This window comes from Rhineura floridana, chromosome 8 (assembly GCF_030035675.1).
Source record: "Rhineura floridana isolate rRhiFlo1 chromosome 8, rRhiFlo1.hap2, whole genome shotgun sequence".
Lineage (NCBI taxonomy): Eukaryota > Metazoa > Chordata > Lepidosauria > Squamata > Rhineuridae > Rhineura > Rhineura floridana.
Window position 1 is genome coordinate 76,985,280 of NC_084487.1, and position 23,886 is coordinate 77,009,165.

Here is a 23,886-nt window from a genome sequence, read left to right on the forward strand (position 1 = left end):
ATCTTCTCTCTTATTTATTGTCTCGTTGGCCATTAAATATATTAAATGCTGTGATCCCCCCTGAACATTTAGGATATGGAATAAGTAAATAAATAATTCAGAAACGGCATTGTATTAAGAAATAAATGCACAAACTATTTCACAGGAACACACGAAGTGTGCAGGAACTGCTCAGCACATGGAGCTGTTTGCTTCAAGTGCTCAGGGAAACATCACTTTGCAAAGCTGTGCAGGGCAAAGCAAGCTGCTCGGCTCCAGGGCAAGGAACTTAACCCTCTGTTTGTGGGCACTGTATCTGCAAGCCTGAGAGCACAGCAAAAGACATCTACAGCTCCCTGGTGTCCCACAGTGATCGTGGCTGGCAAGTCTAGTTCTTTCAAACTGGACACTGGTGCAGAAGTGAACACTGTCCCAGAGAATATCGCTATATTATTGCACAAGAAGGTGTGTTTTAAATTGTTTTTATATTGTTTTAAATTTTAAAATTGTGTTTTAAATTGTTTTTAAAATATGTGTTTTAAATTGTATGTTTGTTTTAATGTTTTTGATTGCTGTAAACTGCCCAGAGAGCTTCGGCTATGGGACGGTATACAAGTGCAATAAATAAATAAATAAATAAATAAACAACCCCAGCAAGTGTCACCCTGATTGCATTTGTAGCTCTTTGCAAGAAAGGTGCACTGGAGGCAGATCTTACATTTTATGTCACTGTTAAAGGAGACCCACCGTTATTAGCCTGTGCAGCATGTGAGACTATGAATCTGGTCAGGCACGTGCATGAAGTCTCATGTCAGTTGCCCACCACTAAAGAGGATATTCTTACAGCATATTTTGATGTTTGTGCTGGCCTGCACTGCTTTCCAGGTGTGCATCACATTTATGTAGACCCAGCTGTTCCCCTGGTTGTTCATGGATGCAGGAAGATTCCCCACACTGTAATACACCAACTGAAGCCAGCAACTTGAGTCCATGGATGTCATCTCTAAAGTGACTAAGCCTACAGCATGGGTGAGTAGTTTAGTTATTACACAAAAGAAGAATGGGTCCCTCGGGCTGTGTCTTGACCTCAAAAAGGGACCTCAACAAGGCTGTAAGGAGACAACATTTCTCAATCCCTTTATTCTCTAACGTTGATGACGTTCAGAGAAACTTGGCTGGGAAGACACTCTTCACCATCCTTGTCTGACTTGTACAGGGCCACTAAACCCATGGGTGCTTTAGCATCTACAAGACTGTACATCAGACCCAAAGCTATAAGGCCTGAAAACCTTGCATGGGACTGGATGGCTGCACAGATGAAAGCAGGTATGGCTTGTGCTGCACCCTTATTGGCCACTGAAAGATCACATCAGAACTGAGGATGGCTTGCTCGTGGCGGGTGACTGTCACAAGATCATTATTCCTCGTGCAGCCAGGGAAGAGGTATTGTGAATGCTGCACTCCCCACATCAAGATGTTTAGTTTTCCAAATACCCAGAGGTTTTGCATCTCCAGGACAAAACAGCCGTATCTGTCATTGTCAAGATGAAGGCTACCTTTTCTCGCTATGGCATATCCAAGGAGATATTGTGCGATCATATGACTTTTGCAAGTGCACTCACGCTACAGGTTACACATGCCTGGGGTATTTTGTTGGTCCACTCCAGTCCAGGGTATCCACAGGCCAATGGACAAACTGTGCTTGCTGTCCAAACTGTCAAGCTCCTGTTTTTAAAAAATCTGCTTTGAATGGCTCTGATCTTATCTTGTTGCATCTGAGGAACACACCAGTCACTGGGTCACAGCTTGCACCAGTGCAACTGTTGATGGATCGATTGCTGTAGAGCACACTCCCCGCTACTGCATCTGCTGTCATGCCACGTATCCCATCTGGAGTCCTTGAGTGACTGGTGGTTTGTCAAGCTTGCCAGAAACGACACTATGATTCCCATGCTTCACTCCTTCCTTCACTGGAGGAAGGGAGACAGGTCTGGATGCAAACACGGAGAGAATGGATTCCTGTAACAGTGATGCACAAAAGAACTGAGCCACGTTCCTACAATTTAAAGCCTATTGGAGGAACCACCTATCGGAGGAACTGTAGGCACCTGAGCAAAACCCTTCAGCTTCAGCTGTGCCACAGTCTGATGAGAGCCTTATGAGAGCCTTCAGTGGAATGTCATCCTAAATGCCAGAGCTTCTGGGTCAACAACCATGACAGCAAGAAGAACCATTGTCAGATCCACAGGAAGTGCCACAACAAAGGACCATAAATACTTGGAGTGGTTGGAGTGCATGTATGCCAGCAAAGTATCATGACTTTGTTGTTGTTGTTGTTGTTGTTGTTGTTATTATTATTATTATTATTTTATTCAGTTTCTATACCGCCCACAGCCAACGGCTCTCTGGGCGGTGAACAACATAAATATAAAAATACAATAAGATAAAATCACATAATAATTACCACACGCATAATAACAATTCTCAAAGCTAAAAACATATTACACAATTAATTTAGTATACCAGAGTGTTATAAATATACTAAAATATATTAAAATGCCTGGGAAAAGAGGTACGTTTTAACCTGGCGCCGAAAAGAAAGCAATGTTGGCACCAGGTGCACCTCGTCACACAGGCTGTTCCATAGTTCGGGGGGCACCACTGAGAAGGCCCTAGATCTTGTCGTCATCCTCCGAGCCTCTCTATGAGAGGAGGAGGGCCTTCGATGTTGCACGCAGTGTACGGGTAGGTTCATATCGGGAGAGGCGTTCCATCAGGTATTGTGGACCCACGCCGTGTAAGGCTTTATAGGTCAAAACCAACACTTTGAATCTGGCCTGGAAACATATAGGCAGCCAGTGCAAATGGGCCAGAACAGGTGTTATATGTTCGGATCGTTTGGTCCTAGTCAACAATTGGGCCGCAGCATTTTGCACGAGCTGCAGTTTCCGAACCGTCTTCAAAGGTAGCCCCACATAGAGCGCATTGCAGTAGTCCAGTCTTGAGGTTACCAGAGTGTGGATAACTGAAGCGAGGTCGTCGCTGCCCAGATAGGGACGTAGCTGAGCTACCAACCGAAGTTGGTAGAACACACTTCGTGCCACCGAGGCTACCTGGGCCTCAAGTGACAATGAAGGATCTAAAAGAACTCCTAGACTACGAACCTGCTCCTTCAGGGGGAGTGTAACCCCATCCAGGACAGGTTGAGTATCCACCATCTGATCAGAGAAACCGCTCACTAACAGCATCTCAGTCTTGTCTGGATTGAGTTTCAATTTATTAGCTCTCATCCAGTCCATTATTGCGGCCAGGCAACAGTTCAATACATTGACAGCCTCACCTGAAGAAGATGAAAAGGAGAAGTAGAGCTGCGTGTCATCAGCATACTGATGACTACGCACTCCAAAACTCCTGATGACTGCCCCCAACAGCTTCATGTAGATGTTAAAGAGCATGGGAGACAGAACTGACCCCTGCGGGACCCCATACTGGAGAACCCAGGGTATCGAGCAATGCTCCCCAAGCACTACCTTCTGGAGCCGACCTACCAAGTAGGAGCGGAGCCACTGCCAAGCAGTACCTCCAGCTCCCAACTCCATAAGTCGCTCCAGAAGGATACCATGGTCGATGGTATCAAAAGCAGCTGAGAGATCAAGGAGAATCAACAGGGTTACACTCCCCCCGTCCCTCTCCCGACATAGGTCATCATACAGGGCGACCAAGGCTGTCTCAGTACCAAAACCGGGCCTGAAACCGGATTGAAATGGATCTAGATAATCGGTTTCATCCAAGAGTGTCTGGAGCTGGTTAGCAACCACCCGCTCTAAGACCTTGCCCAGGAATGGAACATTCGCTACCGGCCTATAGTTATTTAGGTTTTCTGGATCCAAGGAAGACTTCTTTAGAAGTGGTCTAACAGCCGCCTCTTTCAGGCAGCTGGGGACCACTCCCTCTCGTAAGGAGGCATTTATCACTTCCCTGGCCCAGCCGGCTGTTCCATCCCTGCTAGATTTTACCAGCCAAGAGGGGCAAGGATCCAGAGCAGAAGTGGTCGCACGCACCAGTCCAAGCACCTTGTCAACTTCCTCAAGCTGCACCAATTGGAACTCATCCAATAAATGAGGACAAGACTGTGTTCTGGATGCCTCATTAGGTTCAACTGCTGTAATATTGGAGTCTAAGTCCTGGCGGATGCATAAGATCTTGTCCTGGAAGTGCCTAGCAAACTCATTGCAGCGAGCTTCCGATGACTCTATAATGTCCCGAGGACCAGAATGGAATAGCCCTCGGACAACCTTAAAAAGCTCTGCCGAACGGCAGAGAGATGACTTGATAGTAGCAGCAAAATATTGCTTCTTTGCTGCTCTCACCGCTTCTGAGTACCGCTTAGTGAGGGCCCTCACCAGTGCAAGATTGCATCTGTCAGGAGTTCGTCTCCATCTGCACTCAAGCCACCTCCTCTCTTGTTTCATCACTCTCAGCTCCGGGGTATACCATGGAGCTGTATGAGCTCTACATAGGAGGGGGCATGCAGGAGCGATCGTGTCAATGGCCCGGGTCATTTCCGTGTTCCACAGTTCAACCAGGGCCTCGACAGGAGCGCCAGTTTTCTCAGCCGGAAAAATCCCCAGAGCCTTTTGAAAACCTTCAGGATCCATCAGTCTCCGGGAGCGGACCAACTTAATGGGTCCCCCACCCTTGCAGAGGGGAAAGGCCGCTGTGAGTCTAAACTTCAACAAGTGGTGATCTGTCCATGACAAAGGAATAGATGAAAAATTCCCCAGCTCCAGATCACCTTCTCCATGTCCAGTGGCAAAAATCAGATCTAGAGTATGTCCCAACACATGTGTTGGGCCTGTAACAAATTGGGACAGCCCCATGGTTGTCATGGAGGCCATGAAGTCCTGAGCCGCCCCTGATAAAGCAGCCTCGGCGTGGATATTGACATCCCCCAGTACCAATAGTCTAGGGGATCTCAACAATGCCTCCGAGACCAGTTCTGTCAGCTCAGTTAGGGAAGCTGTTGGGCAGCAGGGTGGGCGGTACACCAACAAAATTCCCAGTCTGTCCCTATGGCCCAAGACAAGGTGGAGACACTCCAGACCAGTAGTCACATGGACAGGGTGCTTGACGAGAGAGAAAGAACTCATATAGACCACAGCAACCCCACCTCCCAGACCCTCGGATCTACCATAGTGCTGAACCTTATACCCAGGTGGGCAGAGCTGGGAGAGAGTAACTCCTCCCTGCTCACCCACCCAAGTCTCGGTTATACATGCCAGACCGGCCCCCTCCTCCACAATTAAATCATGGACAAGGGAGGTTTTATTATGTACCGATCTGGCATTTAAAAGCAGCACTTGGAGATCCGAGAGCTGGCTGAGAGGACATCCAGCAACCCTGTGGATGTGAGAAGGACCGGAACAGGGCACAGCCACTAATTGTCTGAGCCGAGTTCCCCTTACCTGGCATGTCCTTCTCCCACCACCATACCTCCCGCTACCCGTCACTACGCTGATTGGGCCCCCCGCAAGTCTCCCCACTCAGTGCAAAGTCCTCTTTTCCAGGCACATGATAAAAAACACACATACACACACACTCACGCACTCATTCACACCAGAACAGATACAATCTGACCACTTATAAAATGGCGGCCAATCACTCCCCCAATTAAGTAATAAAAAACTGCCAGCCGCTAAATGTTGTAAAGCGCCATTATATTTACCACCCCTAATATAAACCGTATTCCGAGAAAAAGGGGGGGACAGGGAAACAAATCACATCTCTGATCATTCTCCATGGTGTTCTCCCGCTGCTCCGAGTCGCACCCACGCTCTGATTACTCCTCGTGGCGTTCTTACCCTCCGCAGCATTCTCCTGCCGCCACCACTGCCGCCGCCGACAACCGGGCCGCACCGACAACCTGGCCTCCTCCTGCGGTGCTCTCACCACCGCTGGGCCAGGGTGTTTCCCACAGCCCTTCACACTCAGCCGCTCCGTGTAGTGCTCTCCCGCCGCCGTTACTCCGCGCCGAACTGCACCTGGCCACGCCCAAAGCTTAGCCGACCTCGTCAGTGCTCTCACCACCGCCGGGTTGTTCAGCGGCCCCTGGACGTTCACTTGGGCGCCCGCGTTGTTCTCCACACCCCGACCGTCCCGTTATGAGTTAGTGGTAAAGACTTAACCTCATCAGTGAGTCAAATGCTTTAACCCCTGACTCCACAATCTTCAGAGCTTCAATTTATTCTAGGGAATTGTTTGGGCTGAGAAAGAGGAGTGTGTAAAGAGTTAAAGGAGATGGACTGCAACTACTGCCCCTCCTGTGAGTCAGTGGGTGGGATTTATGTTGTGTGGGTGCTTCAGCCCTCTACCAGTTCAGTTCTGCGTAAGTTGGTCTCGGAGCTGGTCCTGTTTATCACCTGTTCAATAAAGCAAGTGCTCTGCTATTCGACTGGAGTCTGTTGTGGGGCATGGTCAACAGGAAGGTGTGCAACTCTGTGAGCAGATGCCCGAGGGAACCACTTAAGAATATTACAATAGGGATGGATGTGATTGAAAAGCTCAGCCTTCCGTCTTCACTTCAAACATCTCCATGCTGCCTAGGAAGTGTATGCAAAGCAAAAGCTGGATAAGAAAGCTAGAGTTGGAATTTGCTGACCTTGATTTAGGTTGATCAATCATGTGCTCTCACCAGGTATGCATAGCAGCTGGACATGCAGATGCCTTTTCTACTGCCTGATCTCGAAACCATTTAAGTCATCCCAGGCACATCCTAATTTAGTAATCTCTTGGAATCCTAATGAAGGACGCTGCACAACCATATCACATTAGCACTCATGAGCGTAACTTAAGATCAAATTCATTCAGCAGAAATCTGCACACACTACTTCATACTTCATACCTTTGCACTCATCACATATGACAGAACACTTAGATTCTACACCAGCACCCACAGCAGCCCTTTAGATTCTTCTTTGCTTGTGGCTGCTGGGACTGGCGTGGAGAAACTCCAGTTAATCAGGCAAATCCACATGGTAACACTGAGATGTCTCCATAGAGAAACATTTTCAGTGTTCTCCATATAGTGGCCATAACATTTAAACTGATTCCTTAAGCAATACCAACAATGGAAGAATGGCTATTGAAATTAATGGATTTAGTAGAAATGGACAAATTGACATGTTTACTTAGAGAAAAATCGACAGATACATTTCTTAAGGAATGGAAGCCTCTCTTAGACTTTTTGTTGAAAGATCAAAATAAAATGATGATACTGGGATTTGACGATTAATTAAGACAGCCTACGGAGAAAAGGGACTCTGTATGTATACATTAAGGGACAGGTTTGATGTATATTATATACTTATAGCTGATCTGCGACAAATCGGAAGTCAACTATTTTATTTTCATTTTTTGTTGATGTATTGTTATGTTTTTTTGACTTTGTTTTGTTTGTCTTTTGAAAAATTTGAATAAAAATTATTAAAAAAAAAATAAACTGATTCCTTAAGAAATCAACAATGAGGGCGTGTCAAACATAGTCAATATAAAATGCAATCTGTACTTAAAACTGCTATGAACATGTGCATTTATATTTCACTTTAGGAAAGAATAGGTTTTTGTTTTAGTGCTGGAAAGGCTTTGAAGGTGAATTCTAATATTCTTTTCTGAAACAATAGCTCTATATTTTAGTGTTGGAGAGACTATATCATATCCTCTTCATTCCATTTGTTCTAGTATTGCACTTCCATTTTTCTTATGAAAATGATTAAGGTGAGAATTTTGTCTACCACGACTATCTATTTTTGTTCCCCTTTCAAGAAATGCATCAAAACTCTCTCAAAGTATAGAATGCACTGGGATGAAAAAATGTTAATTCAAATCTAGTAGCAGAAGCAGACTAGTACTCTTATTTACTTTTTTAAAAAGTTATTTTAATGCTGTTATTTCCTTTTCTGATTGAGGTGAAATTTACAGAGTAGTTCAGATGTGGATAGTTATCATCAGAAGCTGCTACACCAATTGTGTTATGTTCCACAGAAAGTCGGACTAAGAAAGCACCAGTCTCTTTCTTTCATTTTCTTTGAAAAGTAGAAACTGAAAACTAGGAGAAAGACAAAAGAGAAAATGGAAGAAACTTTTTAAATTATTATTTTGCAACACCTTGGGACAATCAGCCATACTGTATTTAACAGTGCCAAGTCCAGATCTGCAAGCACATGTTATACACTTCTGTGAACTGTTGACTCATATTGTTTTCAGCATCTCTCTCTCTCTCTCTCTCTCTCTCTCTCTCTCTCTCTCTGTATACAGTATATACATGTATTGAGCCCATCTCTCATCTATAGCTTCACTTCTGCAACATGGGGATAATACTGCCTTACCATAAATGGTTGTTGTGGAAGTGACTGAGGGTAGAGAGGGTTGTCCTGGCTTCAGTGCATCTCCAGCTCTGTTTTCTAAAGCTGGGGAAACATGATGCTACTCAAACTCCACCCCCCTTTACTCCAAAACCTGGGAAAATGCAGCTGCACTGCGGTTCTTTATGAAATCAGCCTGAAGTTGAAATCAAAACTGTTTGGCAGATCAAGTCTTTGTCACTCTGTGGTGTGTCCAGTGGAAATGCCTTGCTATAGTTGTAGGTTGGGCAGAGACAGTGATTGGCCCAACGCCTTGCTGTGGGCAGTTCTGCAAGGTCTCAGATCAACAGCAAGAAAGGGAGATGTGTCCAGCCATAGGTAAACACCTTTCAAACCAAGGCCAGAGAAAATGGTCTGGCTGCCTTTGAAGCAGCTACTATGTCTGCAGCCTGAGTTAAGATAAAATATGTGAAGTGGTTTGATCACTTAGGAAAAGCAGCATATAAATACTACTTACAAGTTTTACCAGAAATTTTGGCAAGGGCAATTTTCATTTACACCTGTTTCCCCCCCCCCGGGTGTGTGTGTTAACTGCCACCGTTTTACTCCTTTGACACAAGACAGAGATGCCAGACCACTAAAAATGTGTTTGAATCAGACTAGTTCTTAAAATATGTCTTTTCCACAAGCAGATTTGATAGTCCTGCTACAAGCCAGCACTGCCACACTGGCTGAATTGCCTCTAGCAAGCAATTCATTGAGTCTGCTCCCAGGTTAGCTTCTGAAGGTGCCTTCCAATGTCAGGGCTGCCTCTATCTTGGGGATGTGAAGTTTTTAATCTTGAGCTGTTCTTGAAACTATGGATCAACTCTTTCCTTGCTAGTACAAATGAGATGTAGTAGAGAATTGGGAGAAATGTGATGTTGCACTCAGGTCCTGTTTGTGGCCTTCCTATAAGCATCTGTTTGGTCACTGAGGACAGAATGCTGGACTAGATGGGTCTGATTTGGCCTTTGGTCTGATTCAGCAGACCTCTTTTGAAGTTCTTTTAAGTTACATAGCCCCAGACAACAATACTGCAGCTCTATTTTGGACCAACTGCCCTTTCCCAGCAGTTTTCAAAGTTAGCCCCTCTTACAGCTCTTTGTAATAGATATTCTCTGGAGGTGGAAGGTTTGAACTGCCCTTCCCCATGGAAGCAACGAGCTAGGCTGCCGTCACTGATAGGATCCTCCCCTGTTGCTAGATACCTTAAAAAGACTCATATGTTAATTCCCAGAGATGTGTCTTGGAAATTAAGATGGTGGGTGGTTGTGGTCTCACCAGCACTTTGCTTTGCAGTGCACCCTAGCCATGTATAAGCAAAGTGTGTGCTTGTGTGTGTGTGTGTGAAGTACTAATAAAGGAGAAGTGGCAGAAGATCCAGGGTTGGCCACAAAGGACCCACGGCTTGGGCCATGCCCTACCAATGTCCCTCACCACTTCTCCTACTTCACTTGGCGGGGGGCATCCAAAGCAGGACTTTTGAAGATCTTATGGTCTGGGCTGATCTATGTGGGAGAAGGAAGGCAATCTTTCAGGTATTCTTACTTTCAGGTAAAGACCTTAATTAAGGACTTTAAAATTAAAGGATAAGGCCAGCACTTTGACTTGCGCCGTGAAACCAATGGAAAGCCAGCACAGCAAATACAGGATTGACCACAGCTGTCTTTGCTTGTTTGCAGCAGAATATGTAAAGATGCCTGCTGGAATATGCAGGGCTAGTGCCATCCCAATTACGTTGCATGTGCTGCCAGCAGTGCTCCCAAGCCAATGTGCAATCAGGTGAGTCTTGAGGAAGGGGGGAGGCATTCATCACATGAAGGGTTTCCAATATGGGATGGACAAGAAATCCTAGTAGTGACAGTTCCTATCCCCATGTTGGAAACCTGTTGCACAATGAACCACCCGTTCAGACTCAAGTCAGTGTGTTGGCTCAGCAGGGCTGACAGAAAGGTAGAATGGATCCATTTCTATTGGGCCCAGGGCCAGCAGGGGCTCTAGACTCGTAGCTTTCATTTAAAAAAAGTGTCTAAGTGGTATAGAACAAAAGATACACATGTGATATGTGAGCCCCCCAATTTCTGTGAAATGAGCTAGCTGGATGTTCCAATCCCTGCCCTTTCACACGCACCTGCCCACCCACGTTTCTCTGTGTGTGCACATCCAGTATGAAATCCGTAACAAAAGCTCAAAGAAGCACACAGCACAGCAAGATCTTGGTAGCCTGTTCTGAAAACCTTCTCAGTACGAAGCTTTAATCCTACACTCATTGTTCTGGGAGGAAAGCCGCACTGCTAATCCCACGTATCTGGGAGTAAACCCCACTGAATTCAGCAGGACTTACTTTTGAGTAGACATGGTTATGATTGTGCTGTAAGTCAATGGTACTTTTGAATAGACATAGCAAATGATTGTGTTGCAAATCTGTTTCTTTCTCTTCCCCATCAATCCTATTTTTAAGCAATTACAAAGCCATTGCACTACCGACCTTACTGTACGCCTGTGAAACATGGACCATTTATAAACGCCACTCCCAACTTCTTGCAAGATTCCACCAACAATGGTTCCGGAAAATTCTGCAAATTATTTGGGAAGACAGATGGACTAATGTTAGTGTTTTGGAAGAAGCCAAGACTACCAGTGTTGAAACAATGATCATACAGCATCAACTTCGCTGGACTGGACATGTTCGAATGCCTGGTCACCATCTTCCAAAGCAGCTACTTTACTCCCAACTTAAGGATGGAAAACGGAGTATCGGTGGACAGCAAAAGAGGTTTAAAGACGTTCTTAAAGCTAATCGAAAAAAATGTAACATGAGCATCGAGAACTGGGAAGCTTTGGTCCCAATTGGAGGTCGGCTATTATCAAAGGTGCTATGGACTTTGAAGAAGCATGACTGCAGGGCGAAAGGGACAAACAAATCCTCATCACAACTGTCTTCCATCTGGAAACCTATGTCCTCACTGCGTGAGGCTGTGTGGATCTAGATTTGGCTTCCACAGTCACTTACAGACCCACCGTTAAAGACCTTATCTTGAAGACAATCTTACTCAGTCACGAGTGATTGCCAATGAATGACTTAGGTGTCATTGCTGTTATTTGACAGAAAACTAATACTGATTTTTTAAAAAAATGTCCAGCAATGACCAATTGGTTTTGACAATAAACTATTATATGGGACATATGTATGTGTGTATGTATCCAGTGTGTGCATGGAGTCTTTCCAACAACCCTATGAGGTAGGTTAGGCTGAGAGCTGGTTTGGTCAAGCTGCAGATGCTTTTTGTTATTTTTCTGTAAATTATCAGAACTGTAGAATATTGCCGTTAAAGCAACCTGAAAGATCGTCTGACCCCTTATATAGTCAGTTGATCACTGCGCTCTGCAGATGAGAACCCGCAGATACCATCTTATCAGGAAGTCCATTCTGCACAACATAGGAAGTGAACCTTTAGTGTTGTGGCACCTTTGGAATTCCCTCCCCTTAAACATTAGACAGGCTCCATCTCTGTTACCTTTTCTGTGCCTACTGAAGACCTTCCTCTTTCAACAAACCTTTTAAAGTTGACAGCCATCTCTCAACAGCTACTAGCCATGATGGTTATGTTCTTCCTCCACTGTTGGAGGCAGTATGCTGGGTATCAGAAGCAGGGACTATGATGTTGCACTCAGGTCTTGCTTGCAGCCTTCACATAAGCATCTGTTGGGCCACTGTTGAGTACAGAATACTGGACTAGATGGATCTTTGATTCAGCACAACTTTGAGCCGGTTTAATTCAGCAGAGCTCTTCTTATAAATAACATAGTCCCAGTTAACAATATTGCCCTTGGACCGACTGCAATTTCCCAGCAGTTTTCAAAGCCAGCCGCGCCCCCACCTTTGTAATAAATGTTCTCTGGAGGTGGAAGGTTTGAACTGCCCATACCAACGGAAGCAGCCGCCGCTGATATTCTCTCCTCAACTATCGTACATTTACAAATGCGCATGACTCATTCCGAGCGCTGGAGGGAGACAGAGGCCAGTTTTTGTAAGGTGACGCCTTTCAGGCGCCGGTTTTTTAGCCGCAGCTAGCAGGCGCTCTGGTTTCACCCGAAGGAAGAAAGGAAAGAAGTGAAGGGGAGAAGGGAGTCAGCCTGAGCCTGGCATGCACTCTTTTCCCGCTCTCCGCTCAGCAAGGCGCGCCTTTTCGGGTTTCTCCCGCCCTCCTGAATGGGATTTCAGCTTCTTAGGAAGGATTTCCATTCTTCCATTCGCGCTCTTCGAGGGAGGCGGAAACAACAACTCCCCCAGGCACTGAGGCATTGGAACCGCAGCCTGAGCCCGTGGAGAAGCGCGGCAAAAAACCTGGCCGTTTTCTCGACGTAAACGTCCCCTTGGGTTCCTCCAGCCGTCACGCAATCATTCCGGCGTCAACTTGGCGGGTTCCCTTCCTCCTTACTTTTTCGGCGGCTGGAAAGACACACCTGATCGGATCATATAACGCTCTCCGTTTGGGACTGCGTCGGACCTCTTTTCTTTCGGGGGCGATGTGGAAGGCCGCTTTTAAGATTCAGCCCACGGGGCGAGCTAGGAGACCTGTGTGAAGACGTTTGACAGAAAGAGATCCTGGAACTGGACGTGCGAAGCGTGTGTGTGAGGGGACAAATAAACGACACTGCCACCTTGAACCGAGCTAGTGACCCGGCGCCAGATCTCAGACCCGGGGCTGCGCCCGCTTGGGATCGTGCAGTTACTGTGGCAAAAGGGGCTGGAGACGAGGCGTGTGAGAGAAATCCTCAAGGGGTGGGGAAAATAATCCTCCTAAAGGACACGCGATCTGCCGCCTCATCAGGACGTGGGCTGGCTTGAGTTTTCCCCCCTGCCTGCTCCAGCTAGGCAAATTCCCTGCGCGTGGATGGAAGAAGAGTGAGATCGCGTCGAGTCGCCCGCTTAAAGAAGAACAGAGCCCGCCGGCGCGCCCGCCAGCCAGCGACCTGGAGAAGTAAGAGCATACGGGCTGGGCTGAAGGAAGAATGTTCAGGCTCTTTTCTCGGGAATGAGAGGAGAATGGAGGGAGGCAAACTGGCCGAAAGTGTTCCTGTGTGTTGAAAGCAAAGCAAACTAACCAGAAATGGAATAACAGAGTGGGGGATCTCTCTGCACCACTCCGGAGTTGTTGTTTTATTCGCTGTGGGTGGACCAGGGCGTCGCTGAACAGTCAAAGGGCGGAGAGCGCGCAGGGCTGCGGGGCTACCTTCCATTTTCAGAGGGACAAAAGAGAGAGGGAAAGTGGTGTTTCTTCTCCACCCCCTTTTCTCCCGCGTCCTGTAGGATTGTGATTTGGAAATCGTGCAAGCAGATCCAGCACAAGACCCGGTCCCACTCCCAAATTCTCTTCTCCGATTTGTCTCCTGATTTATTTCCTAGCTGAGAAGTGTGGGAACTCCTGTCCGAAGAATATTTAGCACTATATGTTTATACATACATAAAAGAGAAGCTACCTGAGAACAACCTCTTCTCCCCTCTGCGCCCCCCCCTCCATACCACTGAATGCTGCAGGCGAATTTGGAATTTGTGAGCGATGCAAGTCCGATAAGGCTGGAGTTCCCTTCCGGGACCTGAAGGAGGATCACTAGGTGGTTCCTTAAGGAAGCGGGTCTGCAGGTAGGTGAGAAAAGGCGCCGCCGGGCTTCCTTTTCCGCATGGGCCGGGATCACAGCAGCTTCTGCTTCTTATTTTGAGGGCATACGTGAGATCTCCTAAAGTGGATTAGTGGACATCTTTTAACGCCCACTAACCATAACCATAACCATACTTTCACTAGTATGGTTAAAAGGGAATGCTTGAGATATCTTGGTGGGTTCACGCTAATGGATGATGTGGTGATTGCCATTGGTGATAGGTTGATGTAGCTATTCTGGATTGCTTAATCTGGAATAAAACGGATATGCTTATGTATATGACCTGGACGATATAATGCTGTGTGGGCATTTGGCATGGGCCAGGAGCCAGTAGATGTGGAAGCTCGGTCCCTTTCTTTTAGCCCAGTAGATCTGTTCTTATCCTGGGAGTAACAGGAGGAGCATGCAATCTTTACATCTAGCCAGAGGGGTGTTTTTTGGGGGGTGGGGGTGGGAGAAGGAAGAGAGAAGTTATAGAGATGGTGTCAGTTGAGTGCATACTTAATATTAGTTAGTTAAGCCCTTGTAGCATTCTTGACCTATGCTCCATAGAATCAGAGAGGTGATAAGGGTAGACGTTTCTCACCCTCTCATTGTAAAATTATGGGTGAAAAGGAGACTGCATTTTTACTACACATTGCGGGTTGGTAATCTGGTGGTGATTGTTGTTCTGGATTACTTAACACAAAGAGTACAAAGGGACAATTTTGTATACAGTGTATGTTTGTTCTCTCCCTCCCCCCTTCAGTCCAACAGAGATTTCAGAAAAGCCAGTGGTGGTAAACTGTCTGCTCTCTCTACCCCAATTCCAGTTGATTCCTGCTTGGTTTCTAAGGAGATTAAAAATATCATATTTAAAGAGATGCACTGGGAATTGGGATATGTGCTGTCCTAGAGGTCTGTGTAGTTAGGGAGTGATGAGTATTGGTTTGAAATAAGGGACTCCCCACATTTCTGTTTTAAGCAGCAGTGATATCCAGAAATCAGGACTGTTTCCTTAAAATAAGTGGCAATCTTTTCAAATGAGAAGGTATCTCAGCAGGGTGCAGTGGCCCCACATTTGTATTAACTAACCCATTTGTGCTACAGCGTGGATCAATGAGATGTGTCAAGTCTCGTCTTTGAAATCCTCACGCTGTTTCTTATTATTTTAATCCTCAACCTGCACTCCCCCCCCTTCTGCAGGAGGTGATGCTAGGGCCATTTGTGAGAGTCTATTGATTTCTCTTCCTAACTCCTTTCATAAAGAGCAAGCCTGATAACTTCCAGAGCCTCGTATATCCTGAGATTTTTATTCTGTTTGGAAGACAGTCACTTCATTGGATGACTTGAGGGAGAGGTTAAAGAGTAGAGGAATTGTTTTATGAATCTCTGGGAAAAAAGATTTTATAAAACTTGAGGATCGTGACTTCATTTGCTTCTGTGTAAACGCTTTCCAAGTTGTGGCTTATAAAATGAGACATTTCTTGAGGGTCATATCTTTCTCTCCTTATCATACATTAGATGAATGTGGATCTCCATTTTGACTGGGTTACCATCTGCTGTTCAACAGTGAGACTTTCTCTGTGCTACTGTCTCCCTTTCCAAAAACCTTTGCAAATCCAAGAGTTTTGAAATACCTGGGTCTTTTTCTGACTATTGGAAGCAAAAGAGACAACTGTTTTGAATACTGTAAAGATATATAGTTGTCTGAATGTTTTGTCCATCCCTTCCGGCAGTTTACAACTTGCTGAACAACTTTTTAAATCATTGTGTAGTTACAATAATCTTTTCAAAAATCCACTTTTGTTCCCTACATTAAGACAAGAAGAGAATTGTAACCACCACGATAATATTGGAAATTAAAGATTTGTTTTCCTGCCTGTTATAGAAATGCCTTTTAAAAAATCACAAAATCTAGGCAAAGTAATTTAAGGTTTTCAGGCTACTTTCAGCATAGGGCTCATTTTCTTGTTTCTCAGTTTTATCAACTGGCTCTTAGGCACTGATAATTAAATTGTCATCAGTTTTGTAAACTACTTTGTTAATCAGTATAAACTAAAGCAAAAGAGTTACATTAGAATATAATATTAGCAAAATCTTCTACCTGTTTACTTTGAACTAAGGCCCACTGATATCAAGAGAGCATGTTTCGATGTAAACATATTCTAGAGTTGAGCTGCCAAATCTTTTTGGAGCATCAAAGCAAATGAATAAGCAGCTTATAAGATGATATAACACAGTCAGTAAGAAACCATATTTAAGGCAATTTTTTAACAAGGGTTTCTTTCTTTTTAAAAAACCCATCAAATCATTTTGTAATTGGTAGAGTAATAAACGGGAATGTAAACCCTTTTTTTTATTACAAAGATGATGTTCACAGACTTTTTTGAGTTTTTATCCAAAATGTCTTGCCTTCTAAAGTTAACGTTTTTGTCTGTGTGTGTCTGTGAGAACTATTTCTGTACCAAATTAAAGTTATGTCTGAACAAATCTGTTTTAGGGCAGGATTGCCATTAGTGATAAAATAGCTGTATTCTATATGGCTGTTGAGTGCAGAGTGGACACTGGAAAACATCACTGGTACAGAGTCTAGCTACTAATATGTGCTTGAGAGTATCCTCATTCCTCTCATAGGGTACAATCCACCAGGAAATTGTTTTTGCTTCAGTCCCAATGAAATGAAAACGTGCAAGAGCATTTTAAACGGGCCTCTGTAAGTGGTCCGTTCCTGGAATGTTGTGCATATAATGTTTTCATCAATGGTTGGATGCATCATTTTTGCTTACCTCTTCTGAAAAGCATGGGGTTTCAGCATTGCATTGGAGTACACAGAATGCAGCAGATAGGTGGAAAACCACACATGTGGATAGATAACTGCATTAGAAATCCACTTATAAAAAAGGAGATCTTATTATAGAAGATCCATAGTCCCCATAAAGATGTATGTTCAAAGAGACAGCCTGCCCCATTGCTCTGAGATGGTATGACACTAATAGCTAAAGCATTTTATAATTTAATCATCAGAACACATGAAGGTGCCTATACTGCGTCAAAACATTGGTCCGTCTGGCTCTGTATCGTCTATCTTAATTGGCAGCAAATTGTCCACCCTAATTGGCAGCAGAATTTCAATATAAGACCGTGCAAAAAGTGTTCATGGAATTACTGGAGTTCACGGGAAAACCAATCTCTTCTTATTAGAATAGCACTTCTAAATGGTGAATGGAGAAAAGACATGTCTAAATGTTCAACTTGCATACATGGAGATAGGAGTCAATACTTGACCATTTCAATACCGTGCAATATTTTTAATGTTATGGATTTGCCTACATATAGAGAAGCATAACTGCACATTGTATTGGCCACATACTGTAATTTACTCACGTCTGGTACTAAACAGTAAAGATATGTAGCTTAAACTACCTCTTTAACTTGGACCAGAGGAAGTCATTCAGTATTAATGTCCAGAAAAGCATTCATTTTTCTTGGAAATCTTTTTAAATGAAAGGACTGATGCAGCCCAATCCTGCGCGTCTATCAACATTCAGTGGGAATTTCTCCTAGGGTAAGTGTGCATATGGTTGCAGATTTAATCAAAGAAATATTTCCATTTTAATTTGAGCAATATTTTATTGAAATATGTAAGACTGCAAACCTGTGCTTATTTAACAGGGAGTAAGCCCTATTGAACTTACCAGGACTTATTTCTGAGTAGATAGGATTGCACTGAGAGTTACATGTTTGTTCATTCAGATTTAATATAGAGATAACTTTATTCAGCAATGAATTTTATTCAGCAATAATATTCAATTTATTAAACACAGAGACTAAAAAAGAAAATAATCTTCCTGTAGTATGGAAACTAGTGTTTATTTTTTTAAAAAATCCCATGATTATGTGATCTGAATGTGAAATATGCATGGCATCGATATAAACATAGACAGTAACCAGAGTAAAAACAAAAAGAGATAAAAGAAATTAAATGTATGAAGGAATATGCAATTTACGATTCTGAAAAGCTGCTACTGTTAAATTCTCCCAAAGTTGTCTTCTCTGATTTAAGTGCCACCTTTCCATACAAAGCTGTACTGTACGGACAATAGTAACTTTGGAACATGATAAAAAAAAATTGAAACCGGCATTGCTTTGACCATATAAATCTTTTAGTTCGTTTTTTAAAAAAAGTTCCCCATGAACTAAATAAAAATTGTGCAATGAGTAAAATGCCATAATTAAAATGCTCTATCAAATAAACTTGGGATTAAACTACACTCACTCATTCACCTCTCTCTCTCTTTCTTTATATTGCTATTATTTCTCGTGCTTCAATCCAAAATCAGCTTACTAAAGAGTAAGCAGCACTGAACTTCATCTGAGTAAACATGCATAGGATTGCACTGTTAGTATTTTTCAGTGACCATTCAGTTTTTAATGTAGTGCAAGGACATAAGAAATATTTAAAAGCATAGAAAAATAGTGACTATTTTATGTTCCCTGTAAAGTAAAATATTACAAATGATCAAGGCAGTAAACAGAAGATTAAGTTAAACAATTATCAGGGCTGTGGAGCTGGTACGCCAAACCTTCGACTCCGACTCCTCTGTTTTTCCACTGTCCGACTCCGACTCCAACTCCTCTATTTTTCTACTGTCTGACTCCGACTCCGATTCCACCCAAAATTGCTTCTTGTCAATCAAAATTTATTTGGAAGTTAGAGTCGGTACATTTCTTCCAACTCCACCCAAAATTGCTCCCGACTCCGACTCCACCCAAAATTGCTCCCGACTCCACGACTCCGACTCCACAGCCCTGACAATTATGCGTAAGTATATAACGTCATATTAAAACACACAGGCCAATAAGTGAGATACAATTTTATGCCAGTGTACAACGTGGAAGAGAACATGTTTTCTTGGGCTGGAAATTACAGAAATACATGTTTCAAGAAAGGTAAAAGCTATGCTCGCAAACAGGAATGCCTGGTACATAAACGTAGTTTCAAAAAGGAAAACTGTTATCCTCCGAAAGTTTGGTGACTGATGACATCACTAATACCATAGCTTCTATCCATCCTTTTAAGATTGAGTCAATCCACATCCTATTTCCTCCTCCTACAGATTGACCATACAATGATTCCTTTGCTCTAATTCTGCAGTTAACAGCTTTCATCCAACTTTTGATAAACCTTGTCCTACCAGTTGACTATCAAAAGGAAGTACAAAATAATCATGTCAGCCCCAAGTACTCATCTAGGACTGTAGTGCACATCTTTTCACTCACACAATAATACAATTCAGTCAGGTTTTATACTGTTTCTTTCACATAGTGTATTTGAAAATGCACTTTACAGACAGGGAGAGATAAAATAATAAGATACTACTTTGCAACAGCTATGAGAATGGTACTTGTATATGTGACTAAAATGGAGAAAGGATTGTTCTCCTGAATTCTTTGCAATGTAACTTGAAATATATGTAAGAAATACAATGCAGCCTGTAGACATCAGAGCAATCAGTGTTCATAGGAGGAACATTTTTAAGGTGCACATTTTTATATGTGTTGGAAAATAAGTACAAAACTAGTCATGTATATATTTACGGAGGATAATCGGGTGTTCCAAAGTTATTCAGATTTATAATCTCTTCAGTATTTATAGTTTATCTTCAACAGTAGCGCCTCTTATTGCTGATCCCTGCAAAATAAGCCCAATACTACTTATGATGATGTGATTTTTATGTTATCTCATTTAATGACATTGAGGAACGTGAACTACAGCATGTAAAATATGAAAAGTAAATAGGTTAAGTCAAACAAAATGCATAAGCATGCAAGTTTGTTACAGCTCAATGATCAATAAATGAGATACCGATCTATGTCAGTATACAGCATGATTCAGAACAATTTGTTTTGAAAATGGACCATTTGAGTTCAAGGTTTTATTCACGAATAATTGAAAAGAGGTGAGACGGCAGAATTATATAGTACATTAACAGTGGAAAAATGTGATGGCATAATACATAGCTGCTGGGCAGGAAAGTTAAGAATGCCGGAAATTTCTAATATGAGAAGGGTGGATCTTCTCCAAACAAGCACCTGTATTTTCTCTTACAGAACCTTTTGGCTATTGGGCAGTAGGAACCTAGGAAGCTGTCTTATACTGAGTCACACCATTGATCCATCTAGTTCAGGATTGTCTACACAAATTGGCAGTGATTCTCCAGATTTTGAAGCAGGGGGTGGCGAGCTCTACTTCTGAGCTATGACCCTTCCCACACAGTCCTTTGACTACTGCTATGTGGTAACTTGCTCTTGGCAAAGTTATCTCCTAAAGTGTGTTTTGCTACTTTAAATTTGTGAGATCAGAGGCAGCATTGGATTGGATAAGACCAAGTTCCATTCCGGCATAATACACAGTCCATATTCTTAAAACACGATAATAATGTATCATACAGGTATTGTTCCTTATTTATTTAAAATGTTTATACTCTGCCTACACTTATTTAGTTGCTGCAAAACTAAAACAGATGCATTTTCCCCAGAACATCCAGATTTAAACACCAGCCAGTGAATCACTTTAAGAACCGCAAGTGTCCAGCTGGACAGTAGCGTTTTTACTTAGGTTCTTTAAGTCTCATCAAAGTGAATACCCAGCAAGGGAGGGAGTTCCATAAAAAAGGCATCAGTACAGAAAAGGCCTTGCCCCTTGCAGCCACATGCCTTGCCTCAGAAGGGAGGACACCCAGAGCAGGATATCCAGTGAAGATCTCAACGATGGAAGAGGTTCATTAAAGACCATTTAAATTTGCTAGTCTGCTATAAAGTATAATGCTAAATAAATACAGCATTATAAAGGGCAGTGAGGATTGCATAATAAGTAGCCCAGACATTACATTTTGAGAAGCAAGGAGAGCCTGTCAACTACTGGGATAAAATGATCCAACCAGGCAGCGTCTACTGTACTATTAAATAGAAAGCATTTGGTTTCATTTACTTTTGTTGAAAGACTGTATCTGAAGATGTGTTGGGTTAACATTTTCAGAACAAGACCCCTTTCGGAATGCATTTTATTGTGGACATTTTGAAAATAAGCATGTGCTTATTATTATTATTTCCTTATAAGTGTTGATTCAACATGAAAAAATGCCACATGCCCTTTGGACAATACCATTTCAGACTACTGTATAAGTAGGAAACGGAGTATTTCAATGCTCCCCCTTATTTATTTTTAAATTCCTCCAAAACAAAATACTCCCACATAAGGAGATCTAGTGTCTCAATTTTAATCCAGCCTTTTTCCTAACATGCTATATATCCACATGCATGGAGGGTTTAAAAAACAAGAACAGGTGACAGCATTCAGATATGTGATCTCCTTTAGCCTGAACTGGCACACACAGAGAAGACTGCCTGTTCAAGTGTTTGTGTACATTTTTTTTGTTAAAATGATAAGCAACAGCTACATCTTATTTGTTCACTTCATTCTCTGGTCAGAATTCCAAATGAGAAGATTTTCATGGGGATTAAAAGAGGTGCAGATAGCGGTGGATAGAATCTATTGATAAGAGAGCCCTATGGTTTGGTTTTTTTGGGACCCAGAGAGGAAGAAATACATGGGTTTTGTGCAGAAGGCACAATTCTGTATAACTGTACTTTTTCCCTATCTTTCCTATGTGAATTCTGAATTTGGCCTTTCCATTCTGGCCCAGGAATGATTAATAGAGGAGAGACCTTTGTGGTAGGTCAGTGAAATTCAGTGAGAGGCAAATTCCACAACAAGAATTATTGTTCCACAACAAGACTGAAAATAAAACAGACAATATCATATTGCCTTTATGTAAACCAATGGTAGAACTACATGGAATACTGTGTACAATTCTGGCCGTGTCTTAAAATGATATTGTAGAGTTGCAAAGATGCAGAAATGGGCAATGAAGATGGTGGTGGGCTAGAACATTTTTCCTACAAGGAAAGGCTATAAGCGTTTGGGACTTTTTCCTTTTTTAAAAAAGAAATGATTAATAAGAGATATGATAAAGGCTGATAAAATATACATGGTGTGAAAAAAGTAGACTGAGAATTTTTTCATCCTCTTTCATAATACTAGAACATGGGGTCAACTAGTAAAAATGGTAGTAGATTCAGGATAGGTGAAAGAAGCACTACATTTATTACAGCATTAATTTATGAAATTCTCTGCCACAGTGGCTGCATTCTTGTGCAATAATAAACCAGACTTTCTGGCGTATGTGGTTTATTGTGAATGCACAGTATGCTAGTGCACATGCTTCATCCCTAACAAGCCACAATCAGCAAGCCAACAACAGACACCCGCTTAAGTTTAGCTAAGGATTGCCAGTTGTTAGGGAGCAACAAACCACAACCCCTGATTTGGAGGTAATAGAAAATCAAGACTTCCTGGATTATGTACCTTGCTTGCACTAGGGGAGGAGCGAAGCAGAAGTCATTGGGCAGTGCAAACCAGCATATTGCATACTGCTGGTTCACAGTAAACCACATGCAAACATGGTCTGTGTGTGGTGATAGCCATTGGCTCAGATTTTAAAAGGATTAGACAAATTCAAGGAGCATAGACCTATCAGCAGCTATTATTTATTTCATTTACATACCACCATTCCTCCTAAAGGAGCTCAAGGCAGTGCACCATGTATGAAATACAATCAATAAAACATCTAAAACTACAACACTATAAAACAGTAGAGCATGCAGCATAATAACAGAAATGTTGAATCCCAGAGCCAGTTTATGATGCAACTGCCTGGGCACACACAAACATGTGTTTAATTGCTGTCTGAATATTAATAGTGTGGGGGACAACTGTACTTTCCTGAGCAGGAGTTCCACAATGCCACCAATTAGCCATAATGAGTAAACGGAACCTCTCTTCAGAGGCTTTATGTTTCTGAATACCATTTTAAATTGTTTTTTTTTAAGTGTTTTTAAATTTGTATATTTGTTTTTAATGTTTTTAATTGTTGTAAACCGCCCAGAGAGCTTCAGCTATGGGGCGGTATACAAATGTAATAAATAATAATAATAATAATTTTCAGGGGGGCAACAAGGAGGAAGGGCTGTTGTCTTCATGTCTTACTTGTGAGTTTCTCAGAAGCTTCTGGTTGGCCACTGTAAGGAACAGGATGCAGGACTAGGTAAACCCTTGGTCTGATCTAGCAGGGGTTTGTTTACACTCTTAAGTCCCAGCAGAACCTACATCTGCAGGCTTCCTCAGGTGTCAACTGCTACCCCCTGCAAGGCCTGGGTGCCAGCTGAAGTCAGTTGGGGCTAACAAGGGAGTAGACAACTGCCAGAGGGAAGAGAGCTTCCCTTCATAAGAGCCATCTGTAGCCAAGGCAAGCCCTGAGGAAGGTGAGAGAAACCCAGCAGAACCTACACCGTGCTGCTGTGGCCCCTGCAAAACTCCATTTGTAGGCTTCCTCTGGTATCAACTGCTACCATCTGCAAGGCCTGGGTGCCAGCTGAAGCCAGTTGGGGCTTACAAGGCAGCAGACAACTGCCAGAGTGTGGGGAAGAGAGCTCCCCTTCATAAGAGCCACCTCTAGCCAAGGCTTCCCTCCCCCCAGTGTCAGGCTTCTATTAACATATGCTGGGGTAGGAGTAGTCGGGGGCCTGCCATTGAGGTAATATTGGGCAGGGGACGTAATAGCCGTTGGAGGCAGACTGGCCATTACAGGGGAAGGGATATAAGACATCTTCGTGTTTGCATCCCTTCTGGTCCCCCTTCCAACCCTCAGGACACTGGTAGCTATGGGAACGCCCTTGATTTTACTGTCATGCTGATGAATGCAAGGTCAGTGACTGATAAAACCACTTTAATTCAGGA

At 43.2% G+C, this 23,886-nt stretch overlaps 1 protein-coding gene across 1 annotated transcript in view; it reads left to right on the forward strand.

Moving 5' to 3' along the window:
- Positions 1–12,561: 12,561 nt before the first annotated feature.
- Positions 12,562–23,886, forward strand: part of TAFA2 (TAFA chemokine like family member 2) — a 264,376-nt gene continuing 253,051 nt past the window's right edge. Inside the window, exon 1 of the mRNA XM_061637824.1 lies at positions 12,562–14,028. The gene's annotated coding sequence lies outside the window, so the exon portion shown is untranslated. The remainder of the gene's footprint in view (positions 14,029–23,886) is intronic.